An 18,439-nucleotide genomic window follows, 5' to 3' on the forward strand; every position below is an offset into this window, starting at 1 on the left:
CACATGGAAGCTTATTCTTAATTAAATGCCTGGCCTTAGCTTGGCTTATTTAGAACTAGTTTTTCTTAACCTTAAATTATCCTATCTATCCTTTATCTTTCTCTATTTCTGTATCCCTTTCTTTACTTCTTACTCCATAGCTGACTGTGTTGGCTGGGTGGCTGGTCCCTGATGTCCTCCTCTACCTTGTTCTCTTGCTCCTCCTTTTCCTCCCAGATTTCTCCTATTTATTCTCTCTGCCTGCCAGTCCCACCTATCCTTCCTCCTGCCTCCCTATTGGTCAGTTTAGCTCTTTATTAGACTATCAGGTGTTTTAGACAGGCAGAGCAACACACCTTCACAGGTTCAAACAAATGCAGCATAAAAGAATGCAACACATCTTTTACATCATTAAAACAGATATTTCACAGTATAAACAAATGTAACACATCTTAATATTCTACTAATATACATCAAAGAATGTCATTCTTTTTTTTTTTTTTTTTTGCCATCTTACTCAAATAAAACTCAAACTGTACCAAGTGTACAGTTCCTTTGAAAGTGGAAGAGGAAGTGAAGTGTTTGGTTTTAAAGTCTTTGCTGTGTAGTACAAGAAGAGTCTTGATATTCAAATAAATAGTATTAGGACTTGGGTATAGGTTCATGTAACTTCCCTAATTTATTTTGTAAACGGAAGGAGGATTTTTGCCCTCTCAAAGCCTAGCCTTGTGCAGATTGACAGGAAGGTACTCAATTACTGAGTTATCTCCATAACTGAGAAACAATTTCAAGGCATGCACTAGGATGTCATAGAAGATCTTGCTGTATGAGGATGCCTCAAACAGAGCTTAGATAGAAAGGAACAGTGCCTTGTGCTAGGGTTTGATACAGTGGTAGCCTTATTTTAAGTACATTAATAAGAACATTAGTATCATTGTGGAATTATTAGGATTTGTGGTGTCTGGATTTTGTAACTAATTTTTTTTTACACAAATTAATTGAACAAACTAGTTTTCTTGATTTTTTTTTTTTTTTTTTTTAAATAGAACTTTAAAATAGTTACAACTTTTGCAAAATGTTGAAGGCACAGTATTTTGTATTTGCTGGCTAGTAGGCTCTGGACAAAATGATACTTCATTATGATTTTGATTTTTCTACAAATTGTTTATTTAAATTTATTCATAACTACATCACAGAAATTTCATAAAGTCCTTATAAATTATTCAGTAATTACAAATGGTGTTTAAATGTTACTGATTACATATGTGTATATGCACGTGTATGTATGTAAACTTTGAATAGAGAAGACTTTGTTGAACTATGGTTTTAAAACCAGAAAAAAACTTGATCCCCTTTAAAAATAAATTATTATGTTACCACATTTATTTTGGGTCAAAAATTTCTTAAGATTTTAGCACAGCACTCTTCTGTTTACAGTCTTAACTACAGAGCTTCAAGCTGTGTGTTCACTGTCATTGTAGGACTTTTTCAATTATTTTGCATATTTAATTTCCCACAAAGGTTGCGTATTAATCGGTTTATCTCATCATTGGAGAAGAAGGAACCTCAATTGAGGAATCCCCTCCATCACATTAGTTGTGGGCTTGTCATGGAGGTATTTTCCTATTGTAATTGTTGCAGACAACACTAGGCATGTACCTAGCAAGCCAGTACAGCATTCTTCCATCATCACTGCCTCAGTTGGGCCTGGTGTCCCTGCATTGGCTTCCCCTGGTGAGGGACTGTGACCTGTAAGCCAAGGGAACCCTTTTCCGCCTTAAGTTTGTTTGGATCAATGTTTTATCACAGTGACAGGAACCAAATTAGGACGTTTTCCAGTTCTGTATCAAGTATAATAGATTACCTACTAAAACAGGTGATTTTGTGTCTTTAAGTCAACCCAGCTCTTTTACTGACTTTCTCAAAGGTTATTATAGTTTAGGTTTGAGTCATTTCAGACTAGTGCTTTTTTCTATTTGTAATGAGCTGTTTTGATACCCAGAATTTCTCTTGTTTTTCTGATAGCTTCCTAGTGCTTAAATTTTTTATCATGAACTTGTTCATCTATAATTCCTTTTTATCTTTGTAAGTATGGAGAATCTGTAGTAATTCTCTTTTTCATCATGATGTCAGTAATTTGTGATTTTATTTTTCTTGTTAAGTTCATTAGTCTTCTAAATTCCAAGTTTTGACTTTTGTTAATTTTTCTCTTTCTATTTTATTGATACCTGACTTTCTTCTGCTTTATATGGTCATTTTTAAAGGTAAAAGACAGTGATCAGAGACTTTTTTTTTTTTTTTTTTTGGTTTTTCAAGACAGGGTTTCTCTGTGTAGCTTTACGCCTTTCCTGGAACTCACTTGGTAGCCCAGGCTGGCCTCGAACTCACAGAGATCCGCCTGGCTCTGCCTCCTGAGTGCTGGGATTAAAGGTATGCACCACCACCGCCCAGTGAGATTTATCTTTTATGGATATAAATTTTATCTGTATAAACTGTATAACTATTTTCTTTGTATAACTATACTGTATCCCACAAGTATGGTTATATGCTATATATTATTATTCAGTTTAAAATACTTTTTAATTTCTTTTGTACTTTTTAGAACTTTTCTTTCTCATTGCTTCTTTTTAGTCTTGGTGAATATATTCTGTGTGTTTTTGTCTTTTTAAATCTGACTGTAACACTTTTTGTATTCTTTACCTATTTATTTTGTTAAGTGGATCTATGACTTGGATTCCGTCTCAAACATAGGTTAGTCAGGGACTCTCCTACGGAAGTGCAATCCAGCCCTGGTTATAACTTCTTTATAGTCTAGTCATATGCTCTGTTTTGGTGTACATCTCATATTAACTTAAACATACTTGTCTATGAATGTATGTTCTGCAGCCGTTGGTTGGGTCTGTGGTTTCTAAGTCTCATTTAAATAAAAGTGTTGCGAATGTCTCAGTCATTCATTGTAAAGATCTCCGTGGCACTGAAAGGCAGATGAACTCGGTGCACACACGAGTCTCTAACTCTCAAAACCTGTAGGAACAGGGTTTGCTGTTTGGTTTGCATGGGCGCAGCTTTTCTCCTGTGGTGTAGTCCTGACCTCTACCCCTCCACCCCACTCCAGTTACTTCTTCCATCAGCATTCTGACCTACATGCCTTACAGGTCCTCGAGTGGCATTGGGAAAGTAATTTACCTGTGTGGAAATGTGAGACATGTGTCCTTCCTTACTCCTCCTGTTTTTATGTGTGAAAAGGATTGGTTACCTCAGCTGCAGCATCTGGGAAGCCAGTTGTAGATTCCGTTCCTGGTAATGGGAAACACTGTAAATAAAATGAATTGATTCTCTTCCTGATCCACAAAATGAAAATGTCCTAATGAAACCCATTACACAGTGTGCTAACTCTAATTTATAAACAGAAAAAAGAACAGTAAACATCTTCACACACATACCATAATTTCAGAAGAGATTAAAAAATAGAGCAGATGAAGAAAACAGGGTATTGTTGCTGATGTGAGACTGAGAAAGGAGAGAAAGGATGTGTGCCTTCATATCGTGATTTCATTGTACTTAACCATCTTTCTGTTTGAGATGCCAGCACTAAACTGGAGCATTGACCTGTACGGTGCTAACTTCTGACTAGAGAGATTAATGATTTCAGACAGCAGAAATTTACATTCATGATTTTAGCAGACGCTGACGTACCAGATGTCATTACTATCAGACAGTTCATAAAGTGTTTATCTGCTGGTTGTATGGCTTCATGATACACCTCTCCTGTTTTCATGTTTACTTGGTAGTACTTTGAACTTAAATATGAATAGTTTTTAATATACAGTTGGTTTTTTTTTTTAAAGAAGTGTTAACATGTATGGGGATCTGAATTAATGTGAATTAAATAATTGGCTTTAATATAACAAATTCCAGCTAAGAAATTTGAAATTTAAAGCTGTGCTGATTAGTCAAGGATTATTGTGAAATTTGAAAATATTTATCACAACAAAATTGTTTTAATTTGCTTTTTAGAAATACCATTCGTCACTGTCACTGAAATTGAGAAAAAAATAGGAGAAAAGAATATTTTACAGTATATATTTTTTAAAGTTTGCTTTTTCATGTTTCTCAGGCATTCTCCTTTTCTTAGTGGCCTATAAATTTGATTCATAGTGAACTGTTTTAATTATAGCCTGGAAATAAGTTTAAAGAGGTAATGAATGATAGTAAGAGTTATCTTGACTCAAAAATAGTTTCCTCTTAAAACCTTCTTAAGCTAACTTGTTAATGAACTGCTGGCAATCTTACATTTAACTTCTTGACCAAGTACTAGTAACTGAAATGCATGGCATTTTGGCTTTATTTGTTTTGTTGAGAAAAGGGTAGAAATTAAAAGATGTAGAAGACATCTAACTAAAATGCATGTGGTCCCTGATGGAGCCACAGTGAGAGCTTGCAAAGAGTGTTCCTCTGCTGTTCTCACTGCCATTTTCATCTGAATGGGACAAGTGCAGTAATTAGTCTCTTCAGAGTGTCAGAGCAGAATTACCATTGTGATGGCTTAGCCACAGGATGAAAGGATTGGATGTGGGTCTGCCTGTCTGCCAAACTAAATGAGTTGCCATGGGAATTTTCTAAATGTGAGAGGCGTTTACTTAAAGCAATTTGGTGGGTTTGAATAAACTCATAAATTACAGGTTTGGAAAAAAGAAGCCAGTCTTTCTCCTATAGGCAGGGTTTTTGTAGAGGCCAATGGCCTCATAAATCCTTAATGAGAACGAATTGATTTCTGCTCCATGAGGGCCACAGTTTATTAGGGCTTGTGCCCCTCACCACCCCCAAATGGATGGTAAGCACATTTAAGGAAAGACAGGTTTTTCCAAATTCTAGAAAAGAGTGTGACAGCTCTCATCATACATTTTCCTCCTGTATTAGCACCACAGAGTATTGTGTGAGTACTTTGTTTCTATAAACAATAGGTGACATTTTAATTTCATTCAGTGTGTATAATAAATAATGTATTTTTACTCCTACCAGACCTAAAGGGTGGAATTTAAAAAAAAAAGTTTTGGAATCAAATATGGTTTTCAAACTGTGTTGCATTTTGTTACTCAGGTTTCATGTACATGCTCTTAGAACAAACTTCAGCTTTCCCCTGTGTCTCCAAAGACTTATATTTTAGTATAACTTTGAGTAAGAAAATGACTCCCTAAATGCCCAAGTGACACATCACTTATCCTCAAGACACTAGTCATAATAATTAGTTCCTATGCTGGCATTTTCATCTCCTTCTCCCTTCCTTCTTCCCCCTCCCCCTTCCTTCTTTCTTCTTCTTAATGCCAAATGCCATTTATTGCAGGAGGGAGGAGTTCTTAAATACAGGCCTTTTAAAGTAAAATAAATGTTGTTTGTTTGTTTGTTTGTCTATTCATTAGTCTTCAGTGTGTGGTGTTCAGTTACACATCAGCATCGTCTGAGTAACATACTGTACTCTTAATACTTTATTTGAACCATTGGTGAAACTTGACTCAATGGCAGATAAGTTCTTAAAGGCCCACATTAGTGTCAAGTGAAAGCATAGAAGCCCTCACTGTCTCTGGAGTTCTTGAGATTCCAGCTGACAGAAGGCTGTTTGTGCTGTTTAAGGAAACATGACAAGACAAAAAAGAACCTACAGAAATTGAACTGTACTGCCTGGTTTTCTTGAGGTTTATTTTTTGACTTCTAAAATAAAATTTAATCTAGTTTTGTATCAGTTGTCTTTATATACCACTGTTTTAGATGTATTCTACATTAGGGAAAGAACATTTGTTCCAACTAGGTGATTTTTACTTCTGATTAGCAATCCATACAAAGGGGTAAGAAATGCGATATACTTCCTATTAATCAGAGTTAATAAATACACAATTCTCTTAAAGTCATCAGTGGTTAACAATCTGGTTACTGTCCTGGCTGTAATGCTGGCAGGTTCTTAATAAGGGGAGCAGCTTTCCTCACACTTGAGCTGTAGCCTGAGGAAGCGTTGTGGTGTTGAAATGTCTTATCTATGATATACTCAATAGCTTCCTCAAAGAGTCTGGGTAAGTGGCCTCTTTGCCATTCCTGTATGGATTCATTGAAGAACACCTCATCTCAATACATGTTGAGATTGACAAACAGTTTAGATAGCTTATAACTCCAGATTGGAGCTGCTAACAAATAGAAGATAATGACTTTGACTCTAGGAAAATAGGGCGGTGTATTTATTCCTTAAGAAAAATTTTTTTGAGGGTTGTATAAAATGCCTTATTTTCAACCATGTGTTCTGTGCATCCCTCAGAATTTGCCTGTTAAACTTACTATATAGAACTTCATACTTGGTTGAAATTGTTACCTAAATAATATTTATACCCCATATTTAAATAAGCACCTCATTGGCTAGGTTAATACATTTTAGGTCTTTTACACTTCCCTATTAAGTATATGATATACGTACTATTTTTTAAATATTTAAAATGTATTTAATAGAAAAACATAAATGAATAATTCTCAGTATATCTCCTTTAGTTCAATTGTTTTCATGCATCCCTTTAATTTGTTTGCATGCTCTTCTGATGGTTGGTAAGTAGCCTCATGTTCTTTGTCTATAGGAGGAGTATTTGTGGACTGTACACTATCTTAACACACTTGATACTGAACTGACAAAAGTAGGAAAATCAAAAGTCTGGTGTCAAAGTTCTGTACTTTTTAATGCTTGCTTAACTTTTCATAACACCTCAAATTTTTAGTGATACTTTTTATTGAGATCATTCATAGTAAGTGTGGCATTTTAATATATTATTGTTCAAATAAGCATTGTAATTTGAATTGTTCAGATCAGCTTATTTAGTAGCTCATATTTCAGCATTATTTTCTAATATAGTTTTGATAATTGAAATTGAAATTTAATTTGAAAGTGCCTTTCAGATTATCCCATTCATTAATTTTGAAACCATATTAATGAATTGTAAAGTTGATTGTTTTTATTTTATTACGCCTTTGTGGAGACAAAACATTTAACCTTCATAAGTCCAATATGTAAACTTGTTTTTCGTTATGTTTTCAAGCTGACATATTATTAGCTTCATTTTGATAACTTGTAGTATATAATAGCCAGCTAGCCAATTTTCAGATTAGCTCACTTTTCAATATTAGTACCTTACAAATTCTGTGAAATGGGTGACAATATTCTCTACTTAGAAAAAAAAATGCTTTGATTGGGTACACTTAGCCTTTGTGGAATTACAACATGTGTATAAGATTAAAAGCAGCATTAAATGACTGCCCAAACTAGTTCTCTTCATAAACATCTATTGAAAACCTTCTAGTTACCAGGCTAGAATTTAATACAGTGATTTCCAACAAAGATTCTTCTTTACTGATGCAAATGAGAAAAGGTGAGGGGGGAGAGAGAGTAATTGAATTTCCTAATTTCTTGTTTGGTCACATGGTGTCCACTATAGAGAAATGCCAAACTTTGATTGAGTCACATCTCTTTCTACTCTGTTCCTTCTGGATAATCACAGTCGTAATGATATCTCCAACTACTGCTTTGGCTAATATGAAATTCCAGAACAAACTATTCATTGTCTGTATCTGTACACCATGAAGACATCTTAAACATAATATTTTTTAAAATTCTTCCCTGTCTTTTACATATAGTGATTGCTCCTTTTCTCTATGAATGACAGTTTTGCCTAAAGTCATTTACCTTCATTCACAGATGACTCGCCCTAGTTCCCATTTCTTCCCATCTCCTGCATCATCAAGTTTTAACTCTCCTTACACACACACACACACACACACACACACACACACACACACAGTCACATTTCAGTGACTCAGTTCTACTCAGTACCAGTCCAAAGTTGCCTTGGTACTCTTATATTGTATTCCAGAAAGTTCTTGTAATCAATTTTTCTTAATTGCTGTTTTTATTAAATTTCTCTTCCTTTATCTTCTCTTTCCCCATGAATTCCCAAGAAAGCAGATTTGATTTGTTAAATTATATACTTGAAAATATTGTTCCATAATCATGTTTTTACAGTTTTTAAAGTTTCAAAGACTAATGTGAAAAAAAAAGTCTGATATATTTCATATAGATACAAAGCTAGGTGTGGTAGGGCATGCTGGCAGGTAGATTTTGTATGACAGCTATTAATAGGAAATAACCGTTTACAGTAAAATCTAGATTGTAAAAGCTATTCAGTTTTCCTAGATTAAATCAGTAAAATTTCAAAACATAATATAAATTCTCCTTGATTTGGAATGGAAACACCTTTGTCTATTTGTTAGTTTCAAATATAACTCCATTTGTAAGTTAAAAATGTTTTTTAAGGCCCTGAATATGTTCTGCTAAATAGAATTATGGTCACTCTAGCTGGACATGGTGATTTGCACTTACAACACCGGCACTGAAGAGGCAGAAGCAGGAGAGCTCAAGTTTGAGACTGACCAGAGCTGCGTGGACCAGAGATTACTGATCATTTTCTTAGGTCATTCTGTGGTGTGTGTGTGTGTGTGTGTGTGTGTGTGTGTGTGTGTGTGTGTAAAAAACTGTTTGAGAGAGGCTACCACCCTTAGTGATTTCAAGTGCCACAGTGAATTCCTTGCATCTTTGGTGTGCCTACCCTTTTGTTAGTTTCTGTGTGGACACTTTCTTAACTAACATGCTTCTAGACCTTGAGGCCATGCCACTGTCATCTGTGGCTTACAAGTTGCATTGGCCCTTTTGCTGTAGTAGTATTTTAGTTCTTTGCTTCTTTGTACATTTGTTTGGACACACAGCTTTATAGGTCAGAGATCAACTTATAGGAGTTGGTTGTCTCTCTTGACCTTGTGGTTCCTAGGAATAGAATTTAGGTCATGTTTGGAGGCAAGCACCTTTATTCATTGAACTGGTTTACCAGTCCTCCTTGAGTTCCTGACATGTTTTTTAGTACTTACTCAGTTCATAGGTTCATTTGATGTCACATTAATTGATATGCTGCAATTTTTAATTTTGAGACAGGGTTTCTCCGGGTAGCTTTGGAGCCTTTCCTGGAACTCACTCTGTATGTAGCCCAGGCTGGCCTCAAGACTCACAGAGATCCACCTGCTTCTGTCTCCTGAGTGTTGGGATTAAAGGTGTGCTCCACCACCACCTGGACTGATATGCCTCAATTCTTAATGTTACAAAGTCTGAGCATACAAAGTAGACATAGCTACAGTGTGTAAAATTGTGAATCAAACACAAAATGACCTCATGGAATGTTCCTCTTTAGAGAATGGTGACCCTAGAGTGCTGCAGGCATTTGGTTCACAGCTGACAGTGCTCAAGCTCCTGAGTTTGAGCTCTATCTAGACTTGACCTTTGTTCTAGCAGCTTACTTTAATAGTTTCACCGATTTGTTTAATGTTTATGTCAAGATGGATTATTTACATTGCTGTATAGTTTCCCATTTAGGAATTGGGGAGAATAAACAAGTGTGGTGGTATCCACATTTAATCCCATTACTTGGGAAGTAGAGGTAGGGAGATTTCTATGAGTTTGAGGCCAGTTTGGAGATTGTGTATCAACAACAACAACAAAAAGCTAAACCTGGTGCTGCTGGTGATGACGACGATGATGATAATGATAAGGGGACACTGGATTTCATAAAATGTTTTTCTTCCATGGAGAAATGTGTTGCTCTCATTCTAAGTTTCATTCTTGACCATGAATAAACTATAGCTTTTGTTGGCTGCCTAAACAAAATAAATGCTTTATTAAGACAGTGCTATATTTTCTTCTCATTTTACTGTAAAATAATGCAGTCAGTAGGAGAACTAATACAGGTGCTGTGTGCTTCATGGGTTATTAAGATGGAATGAAGTAAGAAATGTTCAATTCTCTGTAAACCATAAACGGCTAAGGCACTTTGCATGAAGATATGTTTAATTAGATGATTTTTCCTGACCATGGAAAGTTTCAACAGTCTGGAACAAGAATTACAGTACAGAAAGACCATGCAGTCAAGACACAAAAATGCTCTAGCCTCCCCACCCCCCCCCCCAAATCTTGTAACATTTTAAGTAACTTTACAGTTTCTGTTGAGCCTCATTCACAGCTGTTCTCACATGATGTGAGCAGTGGGCTGCAGTGTGGATACTCCAAATGCATGTAGCATTAGTTACATGTTGGTTTGGGTGTTTGGAATTTTCTGGTTAGATGAGTGTACTTCATACTTTCTACCATAACTTGCTGATGAGTTGTTACTACTAAGCCAGGTATTACATTTAATTAGAATATGTTAGTTTAAAGGGGACTAGAAAAAGATAGGTGAAACTTCTTCTTAGCATATGTCTAACACTTTGACTCATGAATTTGTTAGTGCAACAGCAGTCTAACCTATATTGAACCGAAGACTTTCTGCAGAGATAAACAAGGTTCTATGACCCAGTTGAAACAGTGACACTCTGCACGCACGCATGCAAGCACACAAGCAAGAGAGCTCTTCAGTAGTTGACTCAGCTCTTCTTCACTGTTGGGAATTCTCTGATGCTCCCTTGTGACCTCCCTGCTTTGGGGTTAGATTTACCATAGAAGTTGCATCACAGTAGATGATTAAGCATTTCTAGCAACTAACCCAGAAGACTTGGGAAGGAGCCATGTGGGAGGAGGAAGAAGGAAGTAAAGCAGGACCTCTGGGTCTTACAGAAGCAATTGGGATGAATTTGTAATCTTTGTGGATAAGCTTAGCACACAGAGTTAACCCCTTTTAAAAAAAAAAAAAAAAATCCTGTTTAAGTCAGTTAAGTTTTTTGACAGACTTCTGTCCACAAAAGCTTGGCAGGACAGATGAAGGTTTTAACTGTTACAGTTCTGGGTAGAATAAAAACCAGAGTAGAAAAAGGAAGGAAATTGAAATCAAGTAAATTTCAAATAATCTAGAAGAAATAATAGAACATGGCTGACAAAGTCTAAAAAAACTTTTGTCATAGAATGAGGTTGGTGATGTAATAAGAGAGGATGTTAACATGGTCACACATACCAATCTAGGAAATTTAGGTCCTGTGGAATGGTGCCTTCTGTGTCAGGCAAGAAAACATGAACTGTAGTAGGTATTATTTCAACAGAGAACTTACGAAGGAATTGGTTAAAGAGCTCTTGAGAAGTGGAGGAGAACCGAGACAGGGATAATGTAATACAGATTTAGAAGCAGCTATGACCCCAGGGCTAGAAGATGAAACGTAAGAGGTTTTACTATTCTTAGATCTTAGACTCTGGGAAAAGTTCTATGCAGAGTTGGGAAGAAAGCCACTGATGTGTTACTATTTAGTTGGGAAGAAAGCCACTGATGTGTTACTATTTAGCCCCAGGAAATTAAAGGAGTGGCCATAGCAGAGCAAATGAAAGTGCTGTGAGTAAAATTCCTTGTAACTTAAAAAGAGACCACAAGTTTAAGACTGGGGAAGGGGAAGGGTTACATAACTATATTTAATTTAAATATTAAATAAAAAATTCTTATAAAATGTGGTCTCTAGCTGGGTAGTGGTGGTGCACGCCTGTAATCCCAGCACTCGGGAGGCAGAGGCAGTTGGATCTCTGTGAGTTCGAGGCCAGCCTGGTCTACAGAGCTAGTCCAGGACAGGTTCTAAAGCTACAGAGAAACCCTGTCTCGAAAACCAAACAAACAAACAAAAAAAATGTGGTCTCTTTTTCTAAGCATTTATTTGTTCATCTTTTATTTCCAGTCTCTCTCCCCCTCACATTTCTAGACCTACCTCCCTTCCCCTTCTGTCCGTCTGTCTGTCTCTCTCTCTCTCTCTCTCTCTCTCTCTCTCTCTCTCTCTCTCTCATGCACGCGCACAGGCACGTGCACACGCACATACATGCACACACAGTGGGTGGTATGGAGGAGAGTTATTTGGAAAATATTTACCAATTACAGAAAAGTAAAAATAGGGCATGACATCATATGGCTATGTCTAACTGATGCTGCCTTAAGTAAACAGCATAAATTTCTGAAAGTAATGTGATTGTCTGTGATAGGCATCAGAGGAGTCTGTACTATAGAAAAGTAGTAGTACAGTGTGAAGGCTGTTGAAAGATGATAGCTATGAGATGCTTCTAAACAGGAGCCTGTTCACTTATGAGGCTGAAAAACATAGTCTGTTCTCGGGTCTTTGGACTTGATTTTGATTAGAGAAAGCATTGGAAATGAGGCTGCAGGAGTCAGTTCTCCTACCATGTGGGTCCTAGAATTGAGTTGTCAGACCTGGCAGCAAGTACTCCTACCTTTTGAGCCATCTTACTGCCTTCAGCTCCATTTTCATCAATTTTAGTGTTAGGAAGTAAGCATGATCTCCTTGATAATGTGAATTCTTTTATGAATTCAGAAGATAATTCCACACAAGAGGTACTGTGTTAGTGCTGAATGTGGTAGCACATTGTATTGATGTAACAGTTAAAGCCTAAGGGCTTTGCCTCAACCTACTCAGTTTAGGAGGTTGTTCTATATTACGACCTTGTAGAAAAGTTAATTTATCTAAGTTATTATAAAGCATGATGCTTAGATAATGAAGATTTCCTGTCTCATTCTATTAAAGTAAAACAGCACTTAAACTTTTGTGCTTTACAGTGTCGAAACCTTTTTAGTCTAATGGTATTTGACCTTTTGTTACTTTGACATAGCTTGTTAAACAAAGTATTATAACATATGCATACATTTAAATATATATTTATGTCTTAATCTTCCATCCACAATGCTATCTTTTTGCAAATCTAAAAATCTCTGTAATCTCAAGACTCCTCTGATGTTACGAGTTTTAAGTTTTATATTTTTGAACTTTCATATTTCAAGGGTAATTATGCTGTTTATAGTGTCCTGATAGTCTTTGTATTTTTCCCATGGAATTAATCTGTCCTATGACTCAGCAATACCACTTCTAGATACCTAATCCAAAATAAGTCAAAATTGAGACTCACAGCAATGCCTGTGTGAGACTTTTCAGAGTGGCTATATCTGTACTATGTCCTACAACTAGAAGCAGGCAACAATCTATAGCAGAAGAATAGACAAAAGCACTGCTTGGCCATTAAAACAGTCTGCTGCTACAAACAACCTGGATGAGTATCTATCATAAACACCTTACTGAGAAAACCTGGACACTGAAATTGCATCTACCATTCTCGTAATTCTAGAATTGAAACACTGAACTGTGGTATGAGAGAAGCCATCAATGTTGGTGCTTAAACACAAGGAGAAGAAACTGGTGGAAATGCTCTGTCTTCATGTACATTGATCAAAACTGGCCAAGTGTGTAGCTCTAAATCTTGGCTGGTTATTGCCTGTAAATTGTGCCTCAGGTTTTAAAGTGATTTTAAGGTAGGGTAAATAAAATTGAAGCTAAGTAAATTGAAGATAATAGCATAAACAGTGTAAAATACAAATTTTGACCTCATACAGGTTCTTGGGAACAGTTGTGTTACCCACCCCCCACCCCAAGTAATTATTACACCTGACATAGATAGATGCTAACTTGATAAAATACCATCTAGGTCTATAACTTGAGGTCTCAGAGACAACTGTGGTCTATGAGAGAAGTCTTAGAAGAACTAGTTGAGAGCAAGTTTTCTTACCTGAATTTACATTTGAAAAAGAGGTTTAGGCAAGTAAATATGCTAAATTTCTGTTAAAAATGGGGCAATAAAGTTGAAACAACCACATTTACATGAAAATATTTCTGTGATGAACTTTATTGTGTTACCTGGCAATAAAACCCAGTATCTAGCTCTTTGAATAAAAAGTGTAACAAGTGGTAGGATATGAAAATAATAAAGCTTGTTCTGGAATGTGACAACTGGGTTTAGATTCTAATTCTGCCACATAACTTTTGATGGGGGTCAGACACATTAATTCAGCCTTCCACAGTGGTCACACCCTAAGTTACTGTTACATCATCATCATGTAGGCGGTCCTACTGCTTATCCACTTGGGTGATCTCTGCTCAGTTTTTAGTATTCTGGGACCTACCAATGACTCAGCCACGTGTACGTACATACACTGATGGAAATACATGCATTTCTTCTACCATCTTTCTCTTTGGCATTATCCCCACAGTTGATGGGAATCATAATAATAATAACAATAATAAACAGTCTAATTCAAACATGTTTTCAAGCACATGTTCTCTTTACATAACGTTTGGTCCTTTTTATGTTTTTGATGGAGGTAATTTGCCCCTCTCTCGCTGATATTTTTAAACTTGTACATCTTTTTCACTGTGGCTGAAAGTGGGCCTGTTGCTGCTCCTTTTTTTTTTTTCTTCTTTAAAGTTTTCATATTCCATTATTACATAGTTTAAATTTGAACCAACTGTTGATAAATTTTATTTTGTCGTATTTTTTTTTTTTTCTTCAACACAGGGTTTCTCTGTGTAGCTTTGCGCCTTTCCTGGAACTCAACTCTGTAGCCCAGGCTGGCCTCAAACTCAGAGATCCATCTGGCTTTGCTTCCCGAGTGCTGGGAATAAAGACGTGTGCCACCACTTCCTGACAGTATTAATACTTTTAATGAGTAGATTTAGGAACTTTGATCATAATAGATTTCTACTTCTTCTCTCCCAATAATAGCTCACGTATTTTATATTTGACAAGATTAGTCATTTATTTCATTGATCTTTATACAAATTGATGAGGATCGAGGAATAAAAATCCAACAAATATGCAAGTATCTTCTTCCTTTACTACAAAGGCAACTTTTTAAAAGTTGTCAGTGGCACCTCAAATGTTATTTTCATAATGGTTTCACTTATATATTTTTTTAATTCTGTGTGATTTACTAAATACCCACTCAGCAATTCTCTTTTCTACAAATTACAGTATATCAATCCCTGTTGTAAAGAGCTTAGAAGACTTGCATATGTCTTAGTAATACCCCTCCCATGTTTCAGCTTGACTTATACTAAAGTGGGGAGACACTGAGGGCCATAATATTTAAAGGACAAACTTCCTAGTCCTTTTTTTTTTTCCCACTTGTGTTTTGCTTTTGCTAGTTAAAATTTGTGATGTAGAACTCATACATTTGAGCTTTGTCAGTAAAATTAGGTTTCTCATACTAGTCATTTAATAATTAAATTTTAGCCAGGAATGGTGGCGTGCCTTTGACCTGGAACCCAGCACTTGGGAGGAAGGCAGAAGGAGCACTATGAGTTCTAGGACAGCCAGGACTGTGCAGTGAGGCCCTGTCTCAAAACAAATAAAAATTAATTCCAACATTTGGGATCAGTACATGGGGATTAGGTAGGGATAAATAACAAAATCAAGACTATTAGTGACATTCAGCAATCTGTAGTTAAAGACTGAAATCATAGAAGGTAGGGGTGGCTCCTGGAGATGGTGGCATTTTAGTTGGAGTTGTATGAATTAGTAGATCTTGGAAACGGGAGCATACAGTGTAGCTAGAGTTTTTCCCTCCGGGTCCTGCCAAGCCCTTATAAAATAAACACACAGACGCTTACATTACTTACACTGCTTTGCCATTAGCTCAGGCCTACCATTGTCTAGCTCTTACACTTAAACTCAGCCCATTTCTGTTCATCTATATGTCGCTACGTGTTCCATGGCTTTACCTGTTGCCTTTACATGCTGCTCCCTGGGTGGCAGGCTGGCGTCTCCTGACTCAGCCTTCCTGTTCCCAGAATTCTCTGCTTGTCTGGCCTATACTTCCTGCTTGGCTACTGGCCAATCAGCACTTTATTTATACCGAGAGATATTCACAGCACTCCCCCCCCCCCCTTTTTTTTTTCAAAAAGGAAGGTTTTAACTTTTAGATAGTAAAATTACATACAACAAAACAATTATCAAGCAAGATTTATTTATAGTTAAACTATCTAGTCTATTTGTATTTGGCAAAATTAAAGAAGATATCCTAGCTATCTTATATTTGTGAGTCTAAGGTTTCTTATCTAGCCTATCTCTTATCATAACTAAGGAAAATTATAACTATCTAGTCTTCAGTTACATCAAAGACCTCAGAGGGATATAATATTACCTGAGAAACAGGAGACAGATGCAAGCAACTTTCGGGTGCCTTGCGAGAATAGACAGAGACAGCTGGCAGCCTGGACAGTCATCCAAAGTTCTTCTGTAAAGTTGGGGCATCTGTCTTCAACCCACAGGCCTAGAGTCTCCCAGTCATTTTTCTCTGTGCCCTGTAGAATGTCTGGCAGTTTCCTCTGCGAAGCAGGAACCTGAAGGACCATTTTGCCAAGCAAAGTTCAGTGGTCACCTTTTTATGGGTCCTGCATATCCAGTCGATCAAGCAGTCCAGGCAAGAACAGTTCCTTGCCCAAATGGCTATTTTTGCCAAGAAGAAGATAAACTCCATATAGTGTCTTCGATGCCCATCCTCCTCTCAGAGTAAATCCGGTGCCGCCAGGAGCATACATGTCTCACTGTCCAAAAAGTCTATAAATTTTTAAACCATTTTAAATGCCATATTCTGTAGGTCTTTGAACTGTTTGAAGATTACCTATCTATCTGAAACATTTCTATGTATAACTAGAAGACTTAACTAACATGGCTAAGACTATGATTATCATAGATGACTAATTATTAATATATTTCTTAATTATTACAATTTTAAATGAGCTGTACAAACATAATACCTTAAACAAGAGTAGAAATATACACAGTATAATAAAATTAACTTTAAATTTGTATCAATAAACTAAAATCTATACCAATGTAAACATTTCAAACAAGTTGTTACTCTTTTAAAGTAGGTTCATTAATGTACTCTTTCATCCTATCATATCTATATCATATCCCCTTTTCTTCTTTAGAAAGAGATTGCAGTTATAATCAACCTGATTTAAATAAAAATATTGGTTTTTCTCTGTCCCACACCAGAGGGATCTTCTGATATGGGACAAAAGAATCTCTCAACTTTTTTTTCCTCTTAAGCAATATGTTTGGGTTTAGAGAAGGAGTGAGCCAATTCCATCTCCAAAGCCAGCTTGGTATATTTGGGAACTTGGGTGTACCTTCTCGTACTACTTCCTGCTGGATGGTGGTGCTGTATCTTATGGGGACACAAATAAAATTTTAGGATTATGGAGTAGTCCTGAGGGTGTATCATCTGAGCCAGTTGCCTTGAATCTATTGTGGATGTCGGATCATCTGGGCCATGGTGTCATCAGAGACCTTTCCGGAGGTCTTGGCTGGTCAAACCTGATGTATCTTAATCTAGAACAAATTTTTGCCTGTGGCTTTCTGTGGAAACAAAAACAGAGCCTCCTTTCCAAAGCAACATACCTTTACATCCAAATTTTGAAGTCAAGGTACCTTTAAAATATATATATTGGCTTAACTCAACAGCTTTTACAATCAAATATCTTTCTGTAGTTAGAATACCAAAGACAACACAATCCAGATTCTCTGTGTGGTATCATCTTTATGTGGCTTATTTTTTATATAAATTTTACTGTCTCCTTAAAGACTTTATTTTTTTAAAACTATATATTTCTTTATATAACTGTATATATCACTTTTTAAAATCTCTTTCAAGCCTACGTATATTTTACACACATTGTAAACTATTCCATCTGAATCTGTCTTATTGTGAACCTATTGCTTTAAACTGTAGCATTCTAAGACTGAAATGGCGCTGTGGCTGCTTGCTCCGTCCACCTCAACTTCCCATCATGGCGGTGGTACATTTACTGCCAGCTCTGGGAGCCATCAACTCTTAGAAACAGTGGGTCTATGCTTTTATCAAAGCAGCGTGTAGCCCAGAAACCTCTTTTTTTTTTTCTTGTCCTTTTTTTTAACTAGCAAAAACTATATCCAACACACAGCATAGTGCACAGCTTGGAGACACCTCTATGTAACATAGTGTACGTAGGTCAAGCATGCACACCGCGAACCTGCCAAAGTGTAGCTCAAACATGCAGGCTGCCGAAACTTGAGAGAGACAACTAGGAAGCTGTTTTTTAGCTCCGTTTTAGAATCTTTTCTCAGGTTTTAGGTGGAAACTCTTGCCAACTCATTGGGCTTCATTTGTAGCTGAGTTTTCTCCAGTCCTGCCTGGCCCACAGTCAGGACAAATCTCTCTCAGCTGCTTGGACTGAGTAAACACACAGAGACTTATATTGCTTACAAACTGTGTGGCCACAGCAGGCTCCTTGTTATCTAGTTCTTATATTTTAAATTAACCCATATCTGTTAGTCTGTAAGTTGCCACGTGGGTCGTGGTTTATTGGTACCTTACATCTCGCTTTTCATGGCAGTGGCTGGCAGTGTCTCTGTCACTGAGCCTTCCACTTCCCAGAACTCTCCTCTCTCCTTGTCCCACCTTTACTTCCTGTCTGGCTACTGGCCAATCAGCTTTTTATGTATACAGAGCCATATCCACAGCAATGCAGGAACACATAAAGAGCATTTGCAAGTAGGCAAATGGGAATAAACACTAAGACATTAACATACTTACTC

General features: G+C 36.7%; 1 protein-coding gene across 7 annotated transcripts in view; it reads left to right on the forward strand.

Annotated features, from left to right (window-relative positions):
• Positions 1-18,439, forward strand: part of Qki (QKI, KH domain containing RNA binding) — a 129,642-nt gene that overhangs the window by 97,774 nt on the left and 13,429 nt on the right. The gene's annotated exons all lie outside the window — the stretch shown is intronic.

This window comes from Onychomys torridus, chromosome 19, assembly GCF_903995425.1.
Source record: "Onychomys torridus chromosome 19, mOncTor1.1, whole genome shotgun sequence".
Taxonomy (NCBI): Eukaryota; Metazoa; Chordata; class Mammalia; order Rodentia; family Cricetidae; genus Onychomys; species Onychomys torridus.